At 39.5% G+C, this 24,717-nt stretch overlaps 1 protein-coding gene across 1 annotated transcript in view; it reads left to right on the top strand.

Annotated features, from left to right (window-relative positions):
• Positions 1 to 24,717, top strand: part of KIRREL2 (kirre like nephrin family adhesion molecule 2) — a 130,561-nt gene that overhangs the window by 38,507 nt on the left and 67,337 nt on the right. The gene's annotated exons all lie outside the window — the stretch shown is intronic.

The raw sequence follows: 24,717 nt of genomic DNA, 5'->3' as shown, positions 1-24,717 counted from the left end.
TGAGAGGTATGCTGTTATCCACATTTGAATAGACTGTGGCACTGTTCCTTCTGAACATGCATTTTAGCTGTTTTTGCAAAATTCATATTTAACAAAATGCAGTGAATCAAGCAGTCATGTTTTCTGGTACTAAATTTCACAAATATCGATCTAAAACTGTAGGTCATCATTCAGTAAATATGATAATTTTATTTATATATATATATATATATATATATATATATATATATATATATATGAGTAAATATGACGGCTTATGTGTTGTCAGTACATGTGATAGCTGGCACACACCTGTATGTGTGTCTAATATAAATCCCATACATCTGCTCATCAGATTAATCTGCCCGTCCTCCATCACCATTTGAGTGGGGGCTGCTTTCTCTTCCTCTTTAGTGGTATGTCATTTTGACATTTTGTATTTTCCCTGCAGTTTTAGAAGCCCTTTTTGTCTTTTTTATTGGCTTGCTGTATTCACTTAGTTTGTTTATTTTGTCCCTGTCTCATTGGCACACCCTTCTCGCCTCTTTGATTGAGAAGAATAGGAAAACCCCTTTCCCAATTCTCATTCATTGCAACAGTTAGTGCCAGTATAGTTCAGTGAGCATGTCTGCACATTAGACCCTCGTTCCAGTGTTGTTCTAGTACACAGTGGCCAGAGAAGAGGAGTAAAATATCCCATAGTCAGTATGAGTACCATCTCAGGTGTCCCTTGCAATGATGCCATTGGCCTAGTGGACTGGACTAAACCAGTCAGTAATCACTGCACTTTCTTATGTATTAAACTGTATTTCTGTTTTATTTAAAGTGTTTGTATTTTATACAGTGCACATTGTTTATCTTTATTCTGTAACAAGACAGTGACTGAAAAGGGGTCTTAGTGGTACAGAGCACCTTCTAAAAAAAAAAGCCAGACAAATAAATATGATTATCCATTCTTCTCTGATCTGATCAAAGTTCTAGTTAGTCCCTTTTGAGGTGGAAATCTGCTCAGTCATCGTTCTTTCTTTCTTTTTTCTGTCTCCCTTTTTTCTTTCTTTTCTTCTTTTTGTTTTTTTTTTGCCTCATGGAGTACACATCCTTCTTTCTCTAATTGTGCATCTGTCCAAGCATCTGTCTTGTGGCAAAGCTTGGGTCACCACTTGTTCTCGGCATGGGCTGTGTACCATGTGTCCTGCCAAAGGTTGGGTAGCATTCTGTGATTACTTCCATTCCAGTGTAACCTTATCTCTTTGTTTCTTGCATTTTTGTTATGATTGTTTGTTTTGTAGCAAATTTAACCTGTACTCTTTTGTTATGATTGTTTTTGTTGTCTGCCTTTTTCTCCTACATCATGACTCAAAGTGGTCTATGGACCAGTTCACTTACCCAGTTAACAAATGGAATAAATAAATAAATATGTGTTTCATCTTTAGTAACAGACAGGACTGTCTGCTGCAGTTCTTGAGACCATTCAGCACTTGGAATTTCTTCAGGCATTTTGGTGCTCCCCTAGCTCATGTAATCATGCTTGGATCCCAGCACTTCAGCTTCTCATTGCTGTGCATCAGATTCAGACATTTTTTATATATATATATATATATATATGTGTGTGTGTGTGTGTGTTTTCTCAGTTGATGTCACTGTTAAAGTCTACTTTTTTCTTTCAGATAATTGTGTTTCCTATTGTTTTTCTTGTCTGTGGTGCTGTATTTCATGTTTTTTTTTCTGCTCTATTCCCATTGGCCTAACCATAACTTGCATTTGCCCACAGCTAGCTGCGTTGCACCTGTCCATTCTCTAGGTACCTTGATAGCTCTTTTTCAGGCAGTTCTAGGCATAACCCAAACTAGTTGTCTTCATGACTTTTCAAAGGGCAGAGCCCTTTGGCTAGTTATTCTTAGAGCCAGGAGCTAAGGGCTTGCGAGGATGATAAGTGAGATCTATCATTTTGGAACCAGTGGTCAGGTCCTCAAAGTAAGATAACATTATTCCATGACATTAATGTGCATGGCATGTTCTACTGGACACCATAAATTATAAATCTGTCATTTTCCCTAAATAAAGGCTGTAACCAATAAAGTCCCTAATCTCCACTGGTGGATGTTCTTCACTGTTGCAGTCATTACATTTGAGGTAATCTGCTGGCAGGTTGCCCTCAGTTGGCCTGAATTCCAAAGTCTTGGGTCCTGCGTCGGTTGCTGTCTCCTCTTTCATGATGTCAGGTCGTCGGGGGTATAAAATATGCAGCCAACGCCATTTTCTTTAGTCTTTCTTGTCGCGCGGTGCCCGAAGCAGAAGCATATCGCAAGTGCCGGTCGGTCGACTATTGAAATATTCAAGTTTGAGTTTCAGAACCAAAGTCTTCATTAAAGCTAAGTACCCTGTTGGGGAAACTTTTTTCTTGCTTTTTACCAATGTCAGAAAAAGTTAATAATTGTATTACTTGTGGGAAGCAAATACCTCATAAGGAATTCCATTTATACTGTATTGCTTGCCTGGGCCCTGATCACAACGTGCCTGGCTGTCGGTTTTGTGCTAGATTTAACCAACGCACTATTCAGCGTCGGTATATTTTTGCATCAAAGTATTTTGGAAACAGATTTAACTACCCAGAAATGTCGTCGGATAGTAATCCGACTACCGCAGATCATAAAAAACACAAAGAAAAGGACAGAGAAAGGCAGTCGAGATCCAAAACTGACGCCGAAGCTTCTCCTAAGCCAGTCACTGGTTTGCCAGTACTCAGTGAGGCGCTTTCGCAGCCCCTGATACCCACTACCTTTGAGTTGCAGGCCTCTACCGACACCCATGTAGAGTCCGGCATGCCGCAAGATACTCAAGGTATTGGACCGACGGATATATCTCCCTCAGATGGGTCCAGAGCCGCTGAGCAGGCATCGGCTTCTGAGGGTGTATTCAGACCTCAACATTTGTATATCAAACTGACGAAAGCTGCAAAACTAAAGACAAAAGCAACTTCTAAAACTAAAAAAACGACGTATGAGCCATGTGCACAGGCCTCTATGCCTAAAAAACAGATGATCTAAATGGCTGAAGACCTCATTATCTTGATCAGGGGTACCCATCCCCCTCCTGATAAGAGGTCTAGGCAAGACACTGATTATGAATCTTCAGATCAGGTTTCTGTTTCTTCTGATTCCTCTTCTGATCAGGAATTATCTATACCTCCCTATGAGGATTCTGATGCTGAGGAGTCTATTCCATCTGCATCTCCTCCTGAGGATTATTCATTTGGAGAAACCTTGCATACTTTGAGGGAGCATTTTCACTGGGAAAGTCGAGACTTCTCAGAATCAAAAAAGAGACTCAGGGATTTCATTCTTCTTCCTCAGCACAGGCCTTTAGCTATTCCCCCTGTTTTAGACATTGTGGATGATGTGTTTTCGAAGTCAAGCTTGTCCCCTGACTCCTTACCTCCGGCTCCCAGTAAGCCTGACAGATATTACAGGGTCCCTGACTCACATCAATTTTTATTTAGAAACCCTGCTGCTGATCCTGAAACTATTTCACAGGGTCCAAAGGGAGTTAAGGCCTCAACAGCAAAATATCCTACCCCCTCTGAGAGAGAGTCAAGGGCACTGGACAGATGGGGAAAAAAGGTTTATACATCTGCAACCTTGGCAATCAGGGCCTTAAACTGTCAATTTCATATGCTTAAGTACCAACAACATGTTATGGGATTGCTGAAACAGAAAATTATGTTGATTTCAGAATGTGCTGAAAATAAAGAATTGCAGGAATTAGTGCATGCAGCTGAACAAGTTGGAAAGCATACTTTTTGCAATGTGGTTTTGATTCCTTAGAGACCTCCTGCAGGGCCACAGTTACTGGATCTGTGATTAGGAGGCATGCCTGGTTAAAGGAACAGAATTTGCCTGATCATGTTAAAGCTAAATTGCTAGATGCACCTTTACAGCATGATTCTTTTGTTTGGTATTAAGGCAGAAGAGGTTGTAAAGAAAATGGAAGATAAAGCTAAGTCTATGCAAACTGTTAAAGACTTCTTACAAGTGCAGCCACCAAGATTCAGTAGACACTGACCTACAAAAAACTGGTCCTTTCCGGTGTCAGACAGAGCTCAAAGGGGCAAGTCCAGATGCCCTAAGGGTTTCAGATACAAGGCACAAGATTCATATAGGTCAAAGCAATGGGGCGCTTCCACCTCCAAATCTGGAGGAGATAAAGCGCAAATCTGCAGAAAGCAATCCCAATGACTTCTCTCTGCCTACACCAAGCACTTATCTTTTGGCAGCACCCATAGGGGAAAATTAGCACTTTTTGCTCAAAATTGGCAATTAATAACCCAGGACAAGTGGGTACTAAACATCGTATCACAGGGATACAGATTTCACTTCCACACTCTGCCAATGGCAAATGGTTGGCCAGATCTGCCAAAAAATCAATGGGCAGAGGCACAGAAACAGGTTACGTTCCTCATGGATATGGGGGCCATTCAGACAGAACCACAACAGGAAAAAGGACAAGGTTTTTACTCAAGACTGTTCTTGGTACCCAGAAAGGACAAGGCCTGGCGGCCAATACTGCATTTATCAATTTTGAACACATACCTGGACATTCCAATATTCAAAATGCTGACTTTGCAGCAGCTTCTGCCCATGCTGGACAAGAATGCTTGGCTGGTGACTTTAGACCTAAAAGAGGCATACCTGCATGTCCCAGTAAGACAATTGTGCAGAAGATACGTCAGATTCAAAGCTGGCTTAATGCATTACCAACTCTCTGCACTGCCCTTTAGCTTATCTACTGCACCCAGGGTCTTTACAAAGTGCCTGGCACCAGTAATTGCATTTTGCAGACAAAAAAATATACAAATATATCCTTACTTGGACTACTGTCTCATTCAAGCAGAGAACAAGGACACTCTTCTTCGACACTTGGTGTTTGTGAAAAGGCTTCTAACATGCATAGGGTACACAATAAACGAAAAGAAATCACAACTGGTACCCTCTCAAAAGATAACATTCCTAGGTGCAAGCTTGAATACAACTGCCCAGATGGCTTAACTCATGCCAGACAAGCAAAGGCAACTGACTACTTACTTCAAACTAATGGCAACAAAAATCCAGTCTTCTGCAAGACAAATTCTGCAGGCTCTGAGCTTCATGGCATCCTGCATCCTACTGATTCCATATGCAAGACTGCATATGAGGAAACTTCAATGGTACCTAAAAAGTTTATGGAGTAAACATTCTCACAGTCTGGAAGCAATGATTCCTCTCATTCCCTCCCTACAACAGGAGTTTCTATGGTGGGCAAAGGCATGTCACCAAAACATGGGATGGGCCTTCACTCTCCACCCTGCCAGCCAAACCTTAACAACAGAAGCATCGGATTATGCCTGGAGGGCCCAAATGGCAGGAAGATGCATTCAGGGCATATGGACCCCAAAACAAATGCATCTACATATCAACCAGAAAGAGATGCTAGCTGTTCAAACTGCCCTAACAGCCTTCAAGGACTTACTTCATCCAGGACAACTACTGATAAAGACGGACAACACCACAGTCATGTAGTATATAAACAAGCAAGGGGGCACACACCCATACCCCCCTTTGCAGATTAGCCATGGCACTGTGGGACACAGCTTTGACCTACCAAATACATCTTCAAGCTCAATTCCTGCCAGGAAAACAAAATACACTGGCAGACGATTTAAGCAGAAACCTTATGGGTCCTCACGAGTGGAAACTAAATCCACAAGTCTTCAGCATAATAACAGAGAAATGGGGGAGCCCAGACATAAATCTTTTTGCCTTTCCTCAAAATTATCAATAGAAAAGATTCTGCACAAGGACTTATCACAGACAAGCATGGAAAGCCCTATCCTTCAGTTGGAAAAACCTGTCAGTATACGCCTTTCCTCCTCTGCCTCTTCTCCCCAAGGTCCTCCTAAAAGTCAGACAAGAGAAACCAAAGATGATACTAATTGCCTCAGACTGGCCCCACCAGTACTGGTACCCAATCCTAAGGAACTTGTCTGAATACCCAGCTTGGATCTTACCTCAAAAACCTCAACTACTGTCCCAGCAAAACAATCAGATCCTGCACAATCAACTACAGACACTGAACCTGGCAGCATGGCTGATCATGTAGTTGTACAAACAACACCTCTCAATAAAGCTGTGATGGATGTCATTTTGGAAGCCAGAAGGCCTAGTACTAGAAAATCTTATGCTGACAAATGGAAGAGATTCTGAGCCTGGAGTCAAGCACAAGGAACTGACACAGCAGAGCCAAATATTCCTCAGATATTACAATACTTAACTGAGATGCTTGACAAAGGCCTATCTTTCTCATCAATTAAAATCCATGCCTCTGCCATTTCGGCTCATTACAATACAGAGCCACCATTTTTTTTTCATCCTTTACTAAAGCAGTATCTTAGAGGAACCAAAAATTTAAGGCCTCCTAGAAGATCACCATTACCTGCTTGGGACCTCAATTATGTGTTGGAAAAGCTCACCCTGCATCCATTTGAACCAGCTGCTACCATTGATATAAAGTTGTTATCATGGAAAACAGCTCTGCTACTAGCAATTACTTCAGCAAGAAGAGTATCAGAGCTACAGGCCCTCATGGTTGTAGAGCCTTTTATCATATTTTACCCAGACAGAAACAGACAAAAAACGTTTATTTAACAAATATTTTAAAGCGCTTTTTCGTCAGCATTAATAGCTGACTTCCTCAGAAATAATAATAAGTGAACTTCAGTGAAGTATTTAAAAAGTTTTTTAAATTAGGATCCAATTACTACGTAGAGTGCTGAAGAACCTCCCCAGTCAATTTAAAGAAACATTCACAATTCATTTAACATTGTATCTCAGAGTGTGTAATACCTGCCAATAATACATAAAGTAAACAACTATTAAAAATTAATTCTAAAAAACATTAACATCATTAAATAAATTAATTGAACATTATATATAACATTGTAGTACTTGTAAAATTACTTATAAATGTATGTTTGTAAAAACTAAATAAATAAAATCAACTGTACTATAAAATTAATTATAAATCTATGAAAGATATTAATTGTAGTGGTAAAGGGTACATATTACTAAGGCTAGAGTCTATGAAATCATCTCTTAAGACTTTTCAGTTTTAATAAACTTGAAATTGAACACGAGTCATTAAGTCCTGGATGACTATACGCATTTAGTCTAACTTGCCAAATCAACTCAGCTTCTTCCAACTTGAAAGGTCTAGGTCCCCCTCTACTGTCACAACTAACCTGGCCTATAACTAAGAACTTAAATGTGCGGTCATTAAATACAGAAGTGTGTTTAGCTAGAGCATTATCAAGTTTGGACTTTTTCATGGCATATAGGTGCTCATATATTCTATCCCTAAGTCTCCTTTCGGTCTTGCCAATATAGAAGGCCAAACATGATGTACATCTAGCCAAATAGATGACAAAGGTAGAATTACAGGTGTATTTGTGTTTTAATTTATAGAAAATACCATTAAACTCAAAACAAGTTGCTTCTTCCATGTATCTACAATAATTACAATTTTGACACTTTGACATACCTGCATTACGATCGACTAAAGGTTTACTACCTTCCAGTACAGATTTGATGTTCTTCCCTTTTCTAAAGGCAACTTTTGGTCTATCACCTAGTTTTTCTTTCCTTCTCTATCTTCTACAACCTATGTGGTGTATTTGCTTGTAGATGAAGATATAGTTTATATTGATGCATGTATATATATATATATATATATATATATATATATATATATATATACACATATATATTTTTGCTACCTTTTGGGGGGCACCTGACATCGGGGGCAAGAAAAACTAAAGAAAATTGCGTCAGCTGCATGTTTTATACCCCTGACGACCTGCCATCATGGAAGAGGAGACAGCAACCGATGCAGGACCCAAGACTTTGGAATTCAGGCCGACTGAGGGCAACCTGCCAGCAGATTACCCCAAATGTAATGACTGCAACAGTGAATACACTGGAACATCTACATTCATGGTAAGTGTACGCAACTGTACTTTATACAGGCAGTAATAGATCCCACACCCTCACCTGGGATGTAAGAGATAGCCAACAGACAGTTCATCCTACTTTGCACCCCCATCCAACCTTTCTAACACTCTGGGTCTGTTGCTGAACCTGGGTTGTATGCAGCACAGTTGAGCAGCTTGCCTGGTTTGCACCAAAGAGCTCGCTGAATCCTTAGCACTTTAATACAGATAAAATGCAAGAAGCCCTCTGATTAGTTTGATACATCTTATAGGTCTTCAGTCTGCCTGGCTAAACCATTTGGATTTAGAACTAGGACCTCACAGAAAACAAGTTGTTGCACTTTCATTAATGCTTAATAAAAACATGAACAGCTTGACTAGGTACGATCAGTGACAGGTGTTGTAATTTTGCTCAGAAGAATATTTATGATTTTCAGAAAGGCCATCTGATGTATCTTAGCAAAGATCAGCATCCCCACAATACACACACACACACACACACACACACCATGTAATTCTCTGAGTCAAATGAGTCATTTGGAAGAAAAAATGAACAGTGGTGGGTGAGTCCTGATGTTTAAATGGGGTGCGAGGATTGGTGCATTCACAAGGCAATGGAATGCAATATAGACTTGGATCACTAAATACTAAGATTCTAAAATTTAACATTATGAAATGTAAGGTGCTTTCCATGAGACAGGTAATTCTGTATTTTCTCTGTGTCTTGGAAGAGAGGATATTGCACAAGAATCAAGCACAGAAAGGCATCTGGAGCCAATGGGGATTTTCACTGTCATGGAGAACTAAACCATGGGTCAGCTCATGAAGCAAGGAGGTGACTGCTCGGTGTACATTTGCTTAGTCAGACTACAGCCTGAATGGTCTGTGCCTTTTTTTTTTCTTCTTCTTAAAGAAATATGTTTCTAACTTGAAGAGTATATGGAGAAGACGACAGGAGATGACTTCAGGCTGAGGTTACAGGCCATGTCATAAGAAGTGTGTTTAGGGAATTTTATTCTCACCTAGGGATACAGGAATGACAAGAGACTATGAGAAAGCTTTGCTGAAATGTAAAGCTATCAAACAAAGGAACAGTTTAAAAGTTTATGCAGTCTAGCAGTTACTGCAGTGGATCAAGGCTATGAGCTGTTAACAAGCTACTTCCTGTGGTACATGGTTTCAATTTCTCAGCCTTCATTTGCCTACTGTGTGACCTTGAGCAAGTCACTAAACCAGACATAGCTTTGTGGTGATTGAGAATTTGAACTAGACCTCTCTGTGGTCTCCTAGACTGTGTGCCTAGTAACTACCTATGAACCTAAAAAGGTGAAGCAGATTGCAAGGTAAACTGATAGACTGGAGATTCTAAAAAAATGGGGGGGGGGGTCCTACACTCCTCAGGCCATACTCCATTCAATAAACCCAAAGAAATGCTACAAAGAATTTACAGTGAAGTAGATAAGCAAGCAGCAAGAGAGGCTATTAAAAACCATGAAGCCTTGAAATTGTGTTTATGAGGGAGTGAAGGTAGTTGGCAAGAATTATTTTTTTATTTATTAATCAGGTAGGTGAATTGGCCATAATTGCCCCTTTTCAGCCAATCCCACCACAAACTAATCACCTTGGAAATCCACATCCCACCCACCATCCCCGCAAAGGTAACCACCATGAAAAACTTCTTCAAAGCTAACTTTGGGCTCCTAAAATCAGTGCTGGCTAACTTCACGGCACCCATGCATATGGAAATTAGTTGCATGACCACAGAATCATACACCAATGCACAGTACGAACATGTACACAAATGCATGGATCTCGCCATACCCAATAGAACCAAGACACTCTCCTCCAAAAAAAAGGAAGCCAATCTGGTGGTCCCCTACCATTAACAAACTCTACAACAGAAGGAGGAAACTGATGCGGAATAAGGTGAAGTACAAAGACTGGAAAAACTCCGTTAACAGCCTCAACAAAAAGTTGAGATCCCTCATCAAATCCTCTAAAGCTAGCCATGAAAACAGAAGGCCTTCTATAGTTATGTAAAGAACCTCCATGGCAATACCCAGATTTGCTCTGAGCTACTGCACAGTGGTGCAGCAACAACAGATATTGCCAATATACTGGCCTACAGATTCAGTGCCAACTTTACCCCCCCCCCCCCAAGGGACCAATCACAATACCAGTAGACTGCCAGGCGCCCAGTATTACTGCTGCACAGGTTAAAACAGCACTGTCCAAGGCCATAAATACAGCTTCTATGAGACCTGACAATATCCCTTGCTGTGTTGTACATGAACTACAGAGTGAACTGGCACCTCACCTGTGTGCCCTGTTCAATCACACCCTCACCTTGAGCTTTGTCCCTGCTGAATGGCGCACTGCTACAGTCATCCCTGTCCACAAAGGAGGAGCAACTACAGACCCTGGGAACTATTGCCCCATTAGCCTGATGAGTCTGATATGCAAAGCTATGGAACGCATCATCATGGACCTAATAAACAAGGATATAGGGAATCTCCAAACTCTGGATCCCACAGAGTTTGGTTTTGTGAAGGGTAGATCATGCCTGCTTAACTTGGTTGACTTCTTTGAGTCAGTCACCAGAGCTGTGGATGAAGGCAAGGTGTTTCATACAGCCTACCTTGATCTGGCAAAGGCCTTTGATACCATTCCCCACTCAGGAGTCATAGAAAAACTCACTAAGCTAGACTTCAACCCCTATATCACTAGGTGGGTTGCAAACTGGCTCACAGGTAAAACCAACAGTGAGAACGTAGCTGACTCTAAGTCAGACTGCCGACCAGTCATGAGTGTCCTCTCCTGTTTGGTATCTACTTCTCTGAAGTCCAGGCCAACATGAAGGGACTCTGGCTGACAAAGTTCACAGACAATTGCAAGTTGAGAGCTATTATTAATTCCCCAAGTGATGTTGACATCCTACAGGAAAGCCTCACTGAAACCAACAACTGGTGTCAGAACCATGGCCTTAAGCTCAATGCCAAAAAATGTGTTGTCATCTCCTTTGGGAAAAACACGGTTCCCATGAATTATCACATCGATGGTGAACACAGAAGGTATTATAAGAGATCTGGGAACACAGGTTGACAGCAACGTCTCCTTTGACCACCACATTGCCACTGTGGTCATAAAGTCCTTCTATGTGGCACATCTCATTACTAAGAGTTTTGCATCCAGGAAGAAAGAGGTCATTGTCTCCCTCTACTCTTCCCTCATTAGGCCAGTCATTGAGTACAATGCTCTATTTGGCATGTACCTCACTAAACACCTGTAACAACTGGAAAGGCCACAAAAGTGCCTCACAAAGAGGATCCTAGGCCTTAAACATTTGCCCTATATGGACAGACTAAAAAAACTCCACAAACTGTTCTCCGTCTTATATGGTCTACTTAGAGGTGATCTCTGCTTGACTTACAAAGCCATGTCAGACCTAGCTCTGTTAGAAATGCTACATCTAAAGAAATCCCAGTCCCTCCGCACCACATGCTCAAGAGACCTCAACCTCATTAATACAATCAACAAAACATACTGGAAGAACAGGTTCATAACCCAGAAACTGCCCATGCTATGGAATAGACTTCCTATACATGTCAAACAGAGCACCTCACAGGCCCTCTTCAAGAGAAATCTTGATGAGTGTATGAGAAATAGAAAGTACACCCCGGGGATCATTCCAGTGGCTCTACTCGACAGAGGCACTGGGAACTAAGGTTGGGTGGCACGATGCAGGGTAATCCTATGGGCTAGGCTTGTAAAGGCTCCAGGGCCATTAGCCTAGTACAAACCTATGAATCTATAAACATAAGCTAAGATATGATCCACAAGGGCAAAAGTAAGTGGATGATTTGGAGTAGCTTTCAAGCAGCAAGTTGTTTTGGGGAAGAAGAACTTACCAGAACACTCAGAAAAAAATAAAGAAAATTACACACATGCACACAACATGAAACTTCCAACGAGATGCTAACTGAAAATCAGGACCAATGCCTGAATCTTGGAGTTACAAGGCAGGGATCTTAAAACACTGAGCCACTGAAATGCAAAACAGCAATACTGTTTAGAATTTTGCCTTATAGGCATGACAGAACTCCAAAGCAGCAAGTGTTTGCCGAAATTTTAAAAGCTGCAGCTGTGATCCTTGGAATAACAGGTGTAAGAAAAAAAAATGAATGTATAGCATGTCTGAGGCTGAGGCTGTGGCTGGGATACAGACAATTCTCATATACTGAGGTACAGTGATCTCATAGTAAATATATACAAGTGATCTCAGAATTAATGTATACAAGGAGCATTGATATGGGGTCTCTGAACCCCATATGAGGGGGTTCAGTGGGTGCACCCCTGTCAGCCTCTTAAGTGTAAGAAATCTGGACAAAGCTTAAATAATGTGGAGGACAAAGGTCACAAAATGGGGACAAATTTTAAATAGTGCTCTTATAAACTTAGAAAGTTGCTAGTATAACAGGATTTGTGTTAGCATGCATTTTCTGAAGGATATAAAGTCTGAAACTCAAATGCAAGTCATTATTTAGTGACTTCAATCCTCAATGGTTTGCCAGAAAAAAACAAATTTTATGACAAATGGACTGAAAATATGAGGCAAAAATCTGGATAGTTGAGAGGTATGGGGGGTGGCACCCCCTACAGAAGTGTTTAAAAGATTTAACAGTGAGTTTCATTATTTTTTTATTTCTTGTTTGAATTGCAGTTTATTTTCCAAATGTTTGGAACTCACAGCATTGTGTCCTAGATTTCTAACAGGGAGCCAACCTAAGGAGTACTTGGCCAATTCTGTAAGTATGCTAATGTGAAGAAAAAGTGCCAACAACTGTCACGTGTCATGAATAGAATATATTCAATTTCATATCATTCCCTGTTACTGCAGCTGTATGACTAGTAACTTTTTCTTTACTCGCTGCCTTTTAATGACAAATCAAAAAGTCTTTACATGGTATCCCAACAGGTCCCATGCCATTCAGTTACCATCTGTTCTCTTTTAGCAATAAAAAGGGTGTTTCTGTTTTTTGACTGGGATGCATTTTTTTGAGCTAGGCTGGGAGGGAACAGGGCTACTTCATGATTTACACATTTTTATACAGTGCCTTATCCCGGCAGCTGCCCCTTGACCTTGCCCTGTCCACAGTCACAAGAGGTCAACAAGTGCATTCATTGTGGCAACACTCTGGAGCACAGGATCAGCATTTATTTCAAATGAATACTGTGGATAATGAAGTCTCCAATTGTCCCCCCCCTCCACCCCCTTCACAGATGGCTGAACACAGCAAGGCATGGAGAAAGGCAGTAAAAGGTGCATGTCTCACTGAGGTTGGGTATTCTGGGGGTGACCATATGTTCACAGATTGCTAAACAAAGGAAACACAATCTGATGTTAATAGACTTGCAGAGTTAAAAAGTCTTTCAGTTAACATAGCAGCAACTGTTTACAGACAGGCTAAGGAATCTTCTTGAAATACAACAGCGTTATTTATATTTAATGCATCACTTTTATCAGTGTAGAGTGAAGTTTAGTTATTCATTAATCACCATATTTTGAGACAAACTAAACAAACATCTAGCATGCCTAAGTCCTGTGTATCTCCCTTTATCTTATCTGTTAGAAAATGTCCATTTTTGTATTTGAACTATTTCTTGTTCTTTGTACTTTCACAAAGCAAGACATTAGGGTTTGAAGTAAGCTTTTTATGTAGGTTTCTTAGAATAGTGGCAATGAAACACCACTGGTCGAACTGAAGATTAAATAATAATTATATACATACCTCTCAACCTCTTAGTGCAGAAATTTGGACAAAGCGTAAAATAATGGGAGTACAAAGGCACAAAAATAGGGACAGATTTTTAAATATTGCTCATATAAACTTAGAAAGTTACTAGAATAACAAGTTTTGAGTTAGTATATTAGTAGTTAGTAGTTATGTTCTGAAAGATTTGAAGCCTGAAACTCAAGTATATGTCATTAGTGCAAATCTTTAAAAAAATGAGTGAATAAACAGTAAGAAGGACAACATGAAACAAAGAATAGTTAGAAATGTGAGATAGAATTTAATTGGCAAAGCAGTCAGTCTGCAAGTGGCTGTCGTTAAGGTATATCCCATTTACACAAGGATGGGGGGGCATACATCGCTTTGACCTGTACGGTGGCACCTTATCAGGTAGCATAGCAACACAAAGCTAGCCTTCCTGTATAATGTCCAGTATTATGATTTCTGAAGTAGTTTTGAGATGAAGTAAAAAATGTATCCTATTTCATAGGCGTGTACAGTAAAACTACCAGAATGAACTATGGATTAATGTGACTGTACTTTTAGTTTGTCTACTGTCCTTGTTCTCTAAAGAGTCATCAGTATAACAATATAATAGTGCAGAATTTATTTGGAAAAGTCAAATTTCTGAATCCCTTTTTTGTGCGACTGCTATACTAGATAATACCATTGGAAGCTTTGAGTATTTCAACACTGAACACAAGCCGTTTTATACATACAAACCACCACACATATACAAACACAAAATATAAAGTAAAAGACACACATATATAAATATGTATATAAAATGTTTTTTTGTACTAGACAAAGTGTATTTCCACATGGAGCTATACCTCTTGGTCTCAAACATTAATTCTTTTCCTGCCATGGAAGTAAGGACATGGGAATCACTGTGATTTCTTCAGTATATATACAACTGCAACACTTTCTCCATATTCAAAAAAGTTCCTCACTCTGCAATCCATTCACTTCCACAACACAAAGTACAACCTGTACACAGCAGCATGTAAAATATACTCACTAAATTCACCCAGACAAGATACAAACATACTTGTGGTTGTGTACTAACTGATAGCATTTGTACTATTTATCTACCACAAGGAAGAGTCACCAGGAATAATGCGACTGTGTTGTAATGGCATTTAAACTATTACTGAGATCATGGTTGAGAATTTAACACCAAACACCATGAAAAGTACATTAAACTCTTGTGGATTAATGGCAGTTCAACTAGTGCAGGGATCAGAAGGTGGAGGAAACCACAAGACATCAGGCATGTGACAGTCATGCCATAATATGACTTCAAGTAATATGGGGATGCAGGGGAACACACTAGCCAGTAGGGATAATACAACTGAGCCATAATAACACTTGAATTATTATGGGGAGGTAAAAGCTTCTGCCATAATGGCACTTATACTTGTACAGGAGTCTAGGGACAACTCCCAAACAGATGTGGTGGCTGTGGTATGTGTGCATACATATGTTTGTGTTTGAATATGTACATGTGTGGGGGGTTGGACTGAGGGGAGATGCCTAAGGCTAAACAATGCTTCTGCAGCACTTATCTATCGTATGTGCAGATCAACAGTGATCTGTACATCATTGTTATAACTGTCATCCAGAGACATGCAAATTAGGGAGTAATGAGGTCTTCCCTTACTGTGGCTAACATGTCTCTGAATCACAAAATATGGCATCATGGTTACAGGGCCTTTGGGGCTCACACTAGATCATTTATCCACAGTCTTGCTTCAAGTCATCAGCAGGCAAAGTTCCTGTCTACCATTGAGAAACACTGATACTCCCAACAGCAACTTCAAACAAGTCTTCAAAGTACTCTTTTAAAAGAGCTTTCACACTTTTCGTGCTAATTGGGGATGCCATGTGACTAAAATCAGTGATAGTGCACAAATGTAAGTGTAGAACATTACAGTATGCAATCCAGTGGCTGCTAGTGCACAAACGTAAGTGTAGAACATTACAATATGCAATCCAGTGACTGCTAGTGCACAAATGTAAGTGTAGAACATTATAGTGTGCAATCTAGTCGTTTCCAGTTCCTTATCCCAGCAGAAAGACAATATAAATGCCCAGAATGGCACAAGAGATAACTCCTTTTTTTGTCTTCCACTCACACACCCCCCTTCCTACACAGTTGCAGATAGGCACTTTTACTGCTGGAGTACTAGAAAACAAAATACAAGTACACGGAAAACATGCAAACTACTCATAGACTGTCTAAATTAAACTCCAGTCCCTGAATCCATGAGGCAGACATTTCATTTCTAAGCCACAGTCCTTCTGAGATGGATCAGCATTCCAAATCTTGGACCACAAGAAAGGAGACAAGTCCCAAGGATCTGGGGCATTTCCTTCCTTGGTTAGCCTTCTATCCTAGATGAAGCCTAACACTGCTGTTGCTTTATCACAAATAGTCAACATACTTCTGCATCAGTGAATCATCTGTAATGTGTGTGTGTGTGTGTCATACCTCTCCGCTATCCAGATCTTCACAGAATATTCAGAGTTTTCCCTCCTTATTTTAGGCTATGTCTAGATTTCTTATGCTGAGAGGTTGAATGTTCTGGTGTGTGTGTGTATATGCATGCACATGTGAGCATGTGTGTGTATACTTATGTGTGTGAGTATACCTGTGTGTGTGTGTCTGTGTGTATACTTGTGTCTGTGTGTGTGTGTGTGTGTGTGTGTGTGTGTGTGTGTGTGTGTGTGTGTGTGTGTGTGTGTTTGTCCTACGACAAATGGACATCTCATCCAGGATTGGTTCTCTGCTTTACAACCGTTGCTTGCTGGGATAAGCTGTATAGCTCCTCTGCAGCCTTGAATACAGTAAAATAGGTTCTGAAAAATGAATAGGTGAATATCCATAAATCTGTTTCCTCCACCAGTAGACTTTACAAATGTTGCTGCTCTTCTCATGATAAATGACAGTACCCTACATTCACTACAGTACTTGAGGAAAAAAAAAAGACAAATGGCGATATAATAATTTCCAAGTGGTTTATTTTCCCCTGTGAATATTTCTCCACCGCAGCAAGCATTCTTGTCATAGGAAATGTGAGCCAAATGCCCTGGCATAGTTTTCACCATTCCCTTCATGTTACCTCCCACTGAGACAGGAGAAGGATTATTCTGTTCTCATCTACCCTCTTGGGCCATGTTGATTTATATTTTGCTAAAAGTTAAGTGTCCCTATCTCCTGCGCAGGGCCTCAAACATCTAACCTAAACCACAAGTAGACCTCAATGCTTCCTTTACTGCTCAGCAGCTCTCAAAGAAGGATCTTCTCACTGAAATACCCCAACTTGACAGTTTACACAAAGGCAAAGAAAGAATGAAAGCAAGGCAAACCGGATTAATATTGAGAAAGCAGCTTTTAAAAGTCTGTTAAGGGCATACAAATGAAAGAAAGCTTTCATATGAAAAGCAACCCTCTCTTTACTACCTTTGACATTTTCCCAGAAATCCTTACTGCAGGTGCCACACTCAGTACTTTTAGCTTTGGTGATGGGCATATGATCAGCATAAGCATAGCACATGCATATCTACTGATAATGCAATAGATCAAAAAAGGCAGCTATGAATAAATTGTAACCCCAAAGCTGTAGAAGTAAATGGTGGACTTCAAGACGTTGTGAGTTGGAAAACGTAATAATTACTGGTCAGGGTGAAAATAAAATAAGTTAGCCAGATAAGTGCAGATGGGTAGACAGCTGACATTGTGATAGAAACTTTCAGGAAAACCTGCATGCAGCTACAAAAGAAACAGTTTGTGGAAGAAGTTTAGTGCATATCTGTGCAACATACCCAATTTATAGGGTGGCACTTTGTGGTGGGTTTGTGTGTGTGTGTGTGTGTGTGTGTGTGTGTGTGTGTGTGTGTGTGTGTGTGTGTGTGTGTGTGTACACAAACAAACATTATTTTCCTTCAGAGTTCAGGAGTATTGCTCTGATAATCATAAAGACCTATCGTTTGTACACGTCTGTTCCATAATAATGAAGTTGAGTAGTCTGTACAGTAAATACAAACGATCAGCAAGCATGCAAGTCAGTGGCTATGAAAAAAGCAAGATAAAAGGTAGGTGGGCACTTTACCGAACACTGCAACTGAAAAATGACAACCAACTAGTATGGAAGAAAAATTTACAAAGAAGGGTAGGTACAGAGCAGCGTCAAAAGGTGATCAGAGAGCAAATATTAGGAGTCAGCACTTCTCAGTAGTGGTAAATACATCCAGAATGTTCTGATATATCTCTGTCAGTTAATCCTTGCTTCATGTTTAGATGAAAACAGAAAAAATGCAAAATACAGTAATGAAGATGTATTTATTTAATTAGTGCTGTTAACAATTATGCTTGCTTTAACAGAAGTGTAGTAGCTGTACTGCAGCTATAAAGTGGTAAAATGAGATAGGAGAAAGCTAACTGATAATGTTTCCAGTGATGGCAAGGTATCTGATCAGGAAAGCAGGGAAATTCACATTTTATCAGGATCGGCTATGGACTGGCAACAAAGTAAATCTTAACCAGAATCTTGGTCTAACACATCATGTGAACTATGACACTTCATCTGCACGGCAGTGACACCTGCCCTTCGATATAAGGCTAAAAATCAAATTGTGAAGCTTTTAAATTACTGCACAAATAAGTTCAAGTGTACATATACATGTATTTGCTTGTTTTTGTTTGCATTCATTGAGAGCTTGTCAAGTTGGTTGTTTCTTTGATTGAGGGTGTCTAACTGGTTAGATTTCATTTGGGGGGGACAAGGGAGAAAAGTGACTCAAAAGATTCTATAAGTTTATGGTACAAAAAAGCACTTCCCTGCTGTTCACTGAATTACTAGCAGTAGGGGTGGTAGAAATAAAGGAATGATGAGAAATGACATTAGTAGATGAATAAAAGGCATGCCTTATGATATGTCCATATTAAAGCTTCACAGGATGTTGCTAGCTTACCTCTCAACCTCTTAGAGCAAGAAATCTGGACAAAACCTAAAATAACAGGGGACAACTGCCCATAAATAGGGCCAGATTTTAAATATCATTTTAATAAACTGAGGGTCATACATTAGTACTAGGCTAACTTACATCTGTGGACCACTTCAAGCCTAGCTAATTAACCCTAGTGAGAATCAAACCCTACACGTTGAGTCTATAAGGCAAATATCTTAACCATTATGCCAACTTCCTTAGCACGGTTTGTGTCAGCATGCATTTTCTGAAGGATATTAAGTCTGAAACTCAAATGTATGTCATTATTTAGTGACTTCGCTCCTCAGTGATTTGTCAGAAAATTCCAAATTTTATGAGGAGCATTCCAAAACTATGAGGCAAAAATCTAGACATTCTGTGAAAATTTGGATACTTGAGAGGTATGATTGCCAGAGTACCACTTCCTTTTTCATTTTGAAGGCTGAACATCTTCCAATTTAGAATTTCTATTTTGAATGTGAAACTTTGGAATTTTGAACCATAGAATTCTTCTGAAGTCTAAAACATGTTGCTGTACAAACCTATCAATTTCATAACATGCAGAGTCATTTTATATACACTGCAAAAGGCATTCCAGTATTAAGTAAACTGGGTAATTTCAGAATAATTTTCTATATACTATGCAAAAAGCATTCCTGGATTAATTAAACTTCATATTAGTCATTTAAAAAAATTATTTACTATTAGTTCCGGCAATAGAATTTCATTCAGTTTTGTACAGTTCCATACTGATTGGAGATTTTACCCTGCAGAGCTGTTTTATCTCTAGTATTTTCAGCTGACTCAAGACATATTGTCTCATAATAAGTATTTGTGTACCTACATTGTATTTTAATATACTTTGCAGCAAATCAGAGGCAGAGGTTTTTATTTAAATGTGTAGCACACACACGTCAAGAATGTGCTTCAAAAATATTATCACTAGCCAGCTCTTGATACAGAGGACTACCGCATAACCAGCACACCTGAAATCTAGGTTCATTCCCAAGTCTAAAACACTTGTAGAGCCATTTCGGAGAGTTAAAACGTGTAAAATGACCATTGGCCTACCCTCTTTTGTCTCAGGCAGAGTTCAGAGTATCTTAGCTGCACCAGCGACAGTTTGTTGACTTCGGGCTGTAGGAGATACAAAAGCATAAGTACACAACTATGCTCATACAAATGCTTTATGCAGGAGAGAGCATGGCAAAGAGCATGCTTTGTTGTAGCACCACTGCATGTATGGTGGTGGAAAGTTTAAGGTGACGACATTGCTGCATGTTGGACTGGGCCTTCAAAAGACATACCAGATATCAGAACCATTCACAGTAATTCACATCCAGCAGTACTATGCAGAATATCAAGATGTGATTGAAATAGTTCCCAGCACATTTAAAAAAAAAATAAAACAACCTGTGATGTGCAGGTGTGTACTGTTATGTGTTTGAAAGCCTGTGAGTAAATGGTGCTTTTGTCTGACATGTTCAGAAGATCAAGCATAAGACAAATAGCAAACAAACTATGGTACATGTAATGATTTCTCTTTACTGGAGGAGAGAGAGAGATTATTTAAGAATTTGTTGTGATGTAAAGGGTGGCATCTCAGATAGGGAGAATGTAGTAAAGGAGAAACATCCTTCTTTGTTGTTTTGTTAGCTGGTTAAATGAACTAGTCCTTCTCAGGATCTGTGTGTGTACAAAGCGAGAGAGCAGAGACTGCCTATGTACAACAGTCACCAACTAGCATGTCGCTGGAAGATAACCCTACACATGAATTGTGATAGCATACAAACTCCACATTAGCAGCAAGCGGAGGTCAAGATGCTGAAGCTGGAAACCAAGCCCTCTGAGATGGCATACTAGATCATTTTACATAAGATAGAAATCCTACAACATACAGTGAACCATTTCCAGGCCCCTAGAATATTCTTCAGGCAGGTAAATCACCTGATAATATATTTGGGAAAAATATATATTTAGATAACTGTTTTCAATTCAGTTTTATGATTCTTGGACTGCTAGCAGTTAAATATATTTGCAATAGATTTAAGCACATCTAAAGCAAGTGCAGCTGCAATCCCTTTTGCTGTACTTTTAACTTTACCTAGTTTTATACTGAATGCCTGAAGTACTATGTAGCTAAAGTAATTTGTTTGTTGTCACTCAACATGTAAATGAACTCTAATCTTCCAGATCTCAGGCCTGCACAAACCATGGTACCATACTGCTTATGATTTCTAATGGGGAGTTTAATATGTATGCATGACTGAAAAAGCAGAGAAACAGATTGAGAGAGAGAGAGTGTGCATAAGAAGTTTATTTGCATTGTGACAGGGAAGGATGTGTACATGACACCATGCTTACATCTCATGTGTGGCAACTACTGCATTTGGTGGTGACCTGTTTCATATTCTCCTTAGGGAGTGATTGGTGCAGTCCATGCTGGTGGCAGTCACATTGTATTTCCCTACATCATTGCATGTATTAATAAATGATGCATTTAAATTAGCATTATCATTAATATGGAACAGTACAATAAAAGCTGAACAGCCATCTGAATATTGTGTTAGCAAATATCAGAAAAATCTCTTTAGACTGAAAGTCTTAAGCCAGATTAGCTAAGTATTTGAATATAAATAAAATAAAAATGTAGAATCACCCTGAGATTCTCAAATACGATTGCCAAGTGTTATTCAGCCTTTTCTTTATTCTCTCAAATTTCCCCCCCCAATCCATCTCTAATCAGGCATCTCACTCATGGCTTGAAAGGGTCCCCCCTCTACCTCAAATCCTCTAACCCCGACCACTGCCAAATCAGTGAATAATTAAGCGTAACACAAAGCTACAATGGAGAGTGTTACACTCAATAAAGTGTCATTCAGGCCAGCACTCTCACAGCCACATTCAATCGCTATTAGAAACAGATTTACTGTGGATTTAATTGGAATGAAAGGCCTATTACAGACAAAGCCTTCTATCTCTGGGCACCGTATGTTGCTTTCTTTATATCTTTTCTTAAGCTTCTCTCTCACCGTCTGTTTAAAACCAAGCACTCTTGTATCCTCGACAGGCCTCTAATAACACCACCCCTACACACACACACACACACACACACACACACACACACACACACACACACACACACACACACACACACACACACACACACACACACACAGACACACACACAATAAATTCCATTTGTCAATCTGCTTGCAATGACATTGAAATAGAGATGAAACTGCACAGTTCTGAGCTGAAGCTTGCCTGATTCAATATCTGGTTTATTCATAAGAGTGGAGCAGTTGTAGGTAAAAGAATATTTCAAAAAGTCATTGCCATGACTGTCATGTCAACCATTTGCATGAATTTGAGAAGTTGTCTATTAAATTTTTACCCAATAATGCTGAAAACAGTAAGCAAACTTAAAATTGGAAACATCTAGTGAACTTCATGAGATATTACCATTATTAAGGATAACTGGTGAAATTCTAGACTGTGTTGCAAAGTTAGCAGTCTTAGACTAAGCAGAGAGGGTAAACAGAGAACAATATAATGCTGCCCCACAAATAGTCTTTAAAGGGCAACAGTAAACTTTAATAGACATTTGTGGTCATATCTTCATATTATGTGTAATGCTAATGCTTGACTCTATGTGACTGCAGTTGTTAGTATTGTTAATATAATAATTATGTTGTCCTCTGTTTAAAATCCAGCATTCCTGTATCTTGGACAGGCCTCTAAAAACACCACCCCCAATACAGTCATGCACTTAGGCACATACATGCATACGTATACACACACACACACACACACACACACACACACACACACACACACACACACACACACACACACATATCAAAGCAGAGAAAGAAAAAATGAATAGTGAGGGCAGCCTATCTGTTATAACTTTGTTTCTTAACCAGCAGTTCTTTTTCCTTCAGTACTTCACAGTGTGAAACTGCTTTGCTCCTCCAAATTAGAAAAGATGACATAGTTACCAGCCAATATGCAATATAGAGTTTTACAAAAGCTACTTCTCTGATACTGTTGCCACCTGTGTTGTTATCTTGTATTGTGAGAAGTTATTTTTGGCTTTGTGTGCACAAAGGTGCTGTGTGAAGCATTGCTGTCTCACAACAAGAGGTTCTGCTGTTTGAATCTCAGCTGGGATGCCCTCAGTGTGGCATCAGCATGTCCTTCCTGTGTGTGCATTAGTTTTATCTGCATATTCTGGTTTCCTCCTACCTGTTAAAGACATGTGCAGGCAGATTGGCAAATCTAAATCATCTCTAGGTATCCGTGTGCCTTATGTATTATAGACAAGAAAGGCCAGCTAATCAACGTCTATTCCCTACTTGCCTAGAAAACTGTGTGGATGGCTGGAGCTGTTCACAGGGTTACTGTTGGAGTTAGATGTGACTCATAAACATGGACTAATGGAGTTTAACTCTATGTTTTCTTTTGGGGGAGTTGAATATGCTTGTTTTTTTTCCCCTCTCTCTCTCTCCTCAGAGCTAATAGTATTATGGAATGTGAGGTCTGGAGACAAACTGATGCATAGCTCTCAACCTCTTAGCACAAAAAAAAAATCTGAACAAAGCCAAAAATAATGGGGGGGGGGTCAAAGCCTCAAAACGTAGGGATATTTTTTTTTAAACATTGCTCTTATAAACTTAGAAAGTTGCTAGATTAAAAGTTTTGTGTTACAATGTTTTTTTTTTTTAAGGATACTGAAACTAAAATGACTATCATTATTTAATGTATTCAGACCACAATGAATTTCCAGAAAAATCGATAAAATCACAAATTTTATGAGAGGAACAGACAAAAATATTAGGCAAAAATCTGGACATCCTGCGAAAATGTGTACAGTTGAGAGGTATGAACTGAGGTAGTGAGAAACAAAAGGTTTGCTGGGATTGTTTCCAGTTTGAAAGGGCACTGTATTTCTTAACTGTATAGTTTACAGAGAAAATTTTAAAGTAAAGATTTTTCTCAAAGGTGAGGGGATTTTGCATTGTATATTTGTTTTGTGGCATGAGAGAGTGTGTGTGTGTGTGTGTGTGTGTGTGTGTGTGTGTGTGTGTGTGTGTGTGTGTGTGTGTGTGTGAAAAATGATTTATTTAACTACAAATCAGGTCACAGAAGTGACCTCCATCTGTATGTAATGCTACTTTCTGATCTCTGGGCCTTCATTTTAAATGGGTTCTTGTACAGTTAGACCTCAGTCAGTAAACAAACCAGCAAAAGAAAAAAAGAAAAAGAAAATACAAACAAAATAACTAAATAAATTCACCTCCTCCCTCTGATGATATTGCATATTTTGGTAAGATGTTGAGATGCACAGGATCTGTATCATTATCATCACCATCATCACTATTATTATTATTATTATTTTGTACTACTATACAACAGTTTGTAATAAAGTCAGCTACAACAAATTGGCTTTGCACAGCCTGACAGGCCATCTAGATTGTAATCTTTTTAATAGAAGCTGAGTGAATCTTCTGCAAGGAGACATATGGCCATCAGGTCAATATTGAAAGCAGATAAAAGTTGTTCACCCTGCTGTAGCATAGGTTAGGCATTTTACTTGCACTGCTTGTTTCTGGATCTAGGCTGCCATAGTGCTGGTGGTTGATAGGGTAGAACATTTGTAGCTCTGCTGGGTGGTAGAAGACTGTTCTAGAAGGTTTCTTGCAGGCAGGATGTTGTAACACAGCCAATTTGTTCCTCCTGGGGGAGGGGACTGATTGACAGGATTAGTGTCATTATCCTCAAGGGTCTTTACTTAAAGCCCCTAACCATTTTTCCTTTGTGCATACCTGCTTCATTCAAAGGAGTTAGTGTGCATTGACGGACATGAGGTGTGTGCCTCCCACTTTCACAAGAGATATCCTCTCAACAGTCCTACCCCAATCTCTGCAA

Source organism: Protopterus annectens, chromosome 8.part0, assembly GCF_019279795.1.
Source record: "Protopterus annectens isolate FY-2018-M chromosome 8.part0, PAN1.0, whole genome shotgun sequence".
Lineage (NCBI taxonomy): Eukaryota > Metazoa > Chordata > Ceratodontiformes > Protopteridae > Protopterus > Protopterus annectens.
The sequence above is the reverse complement of the archived record's forward strand: the minus strand, read 5'-3'. Positions and strand labels throughout refer to the sequence as shown.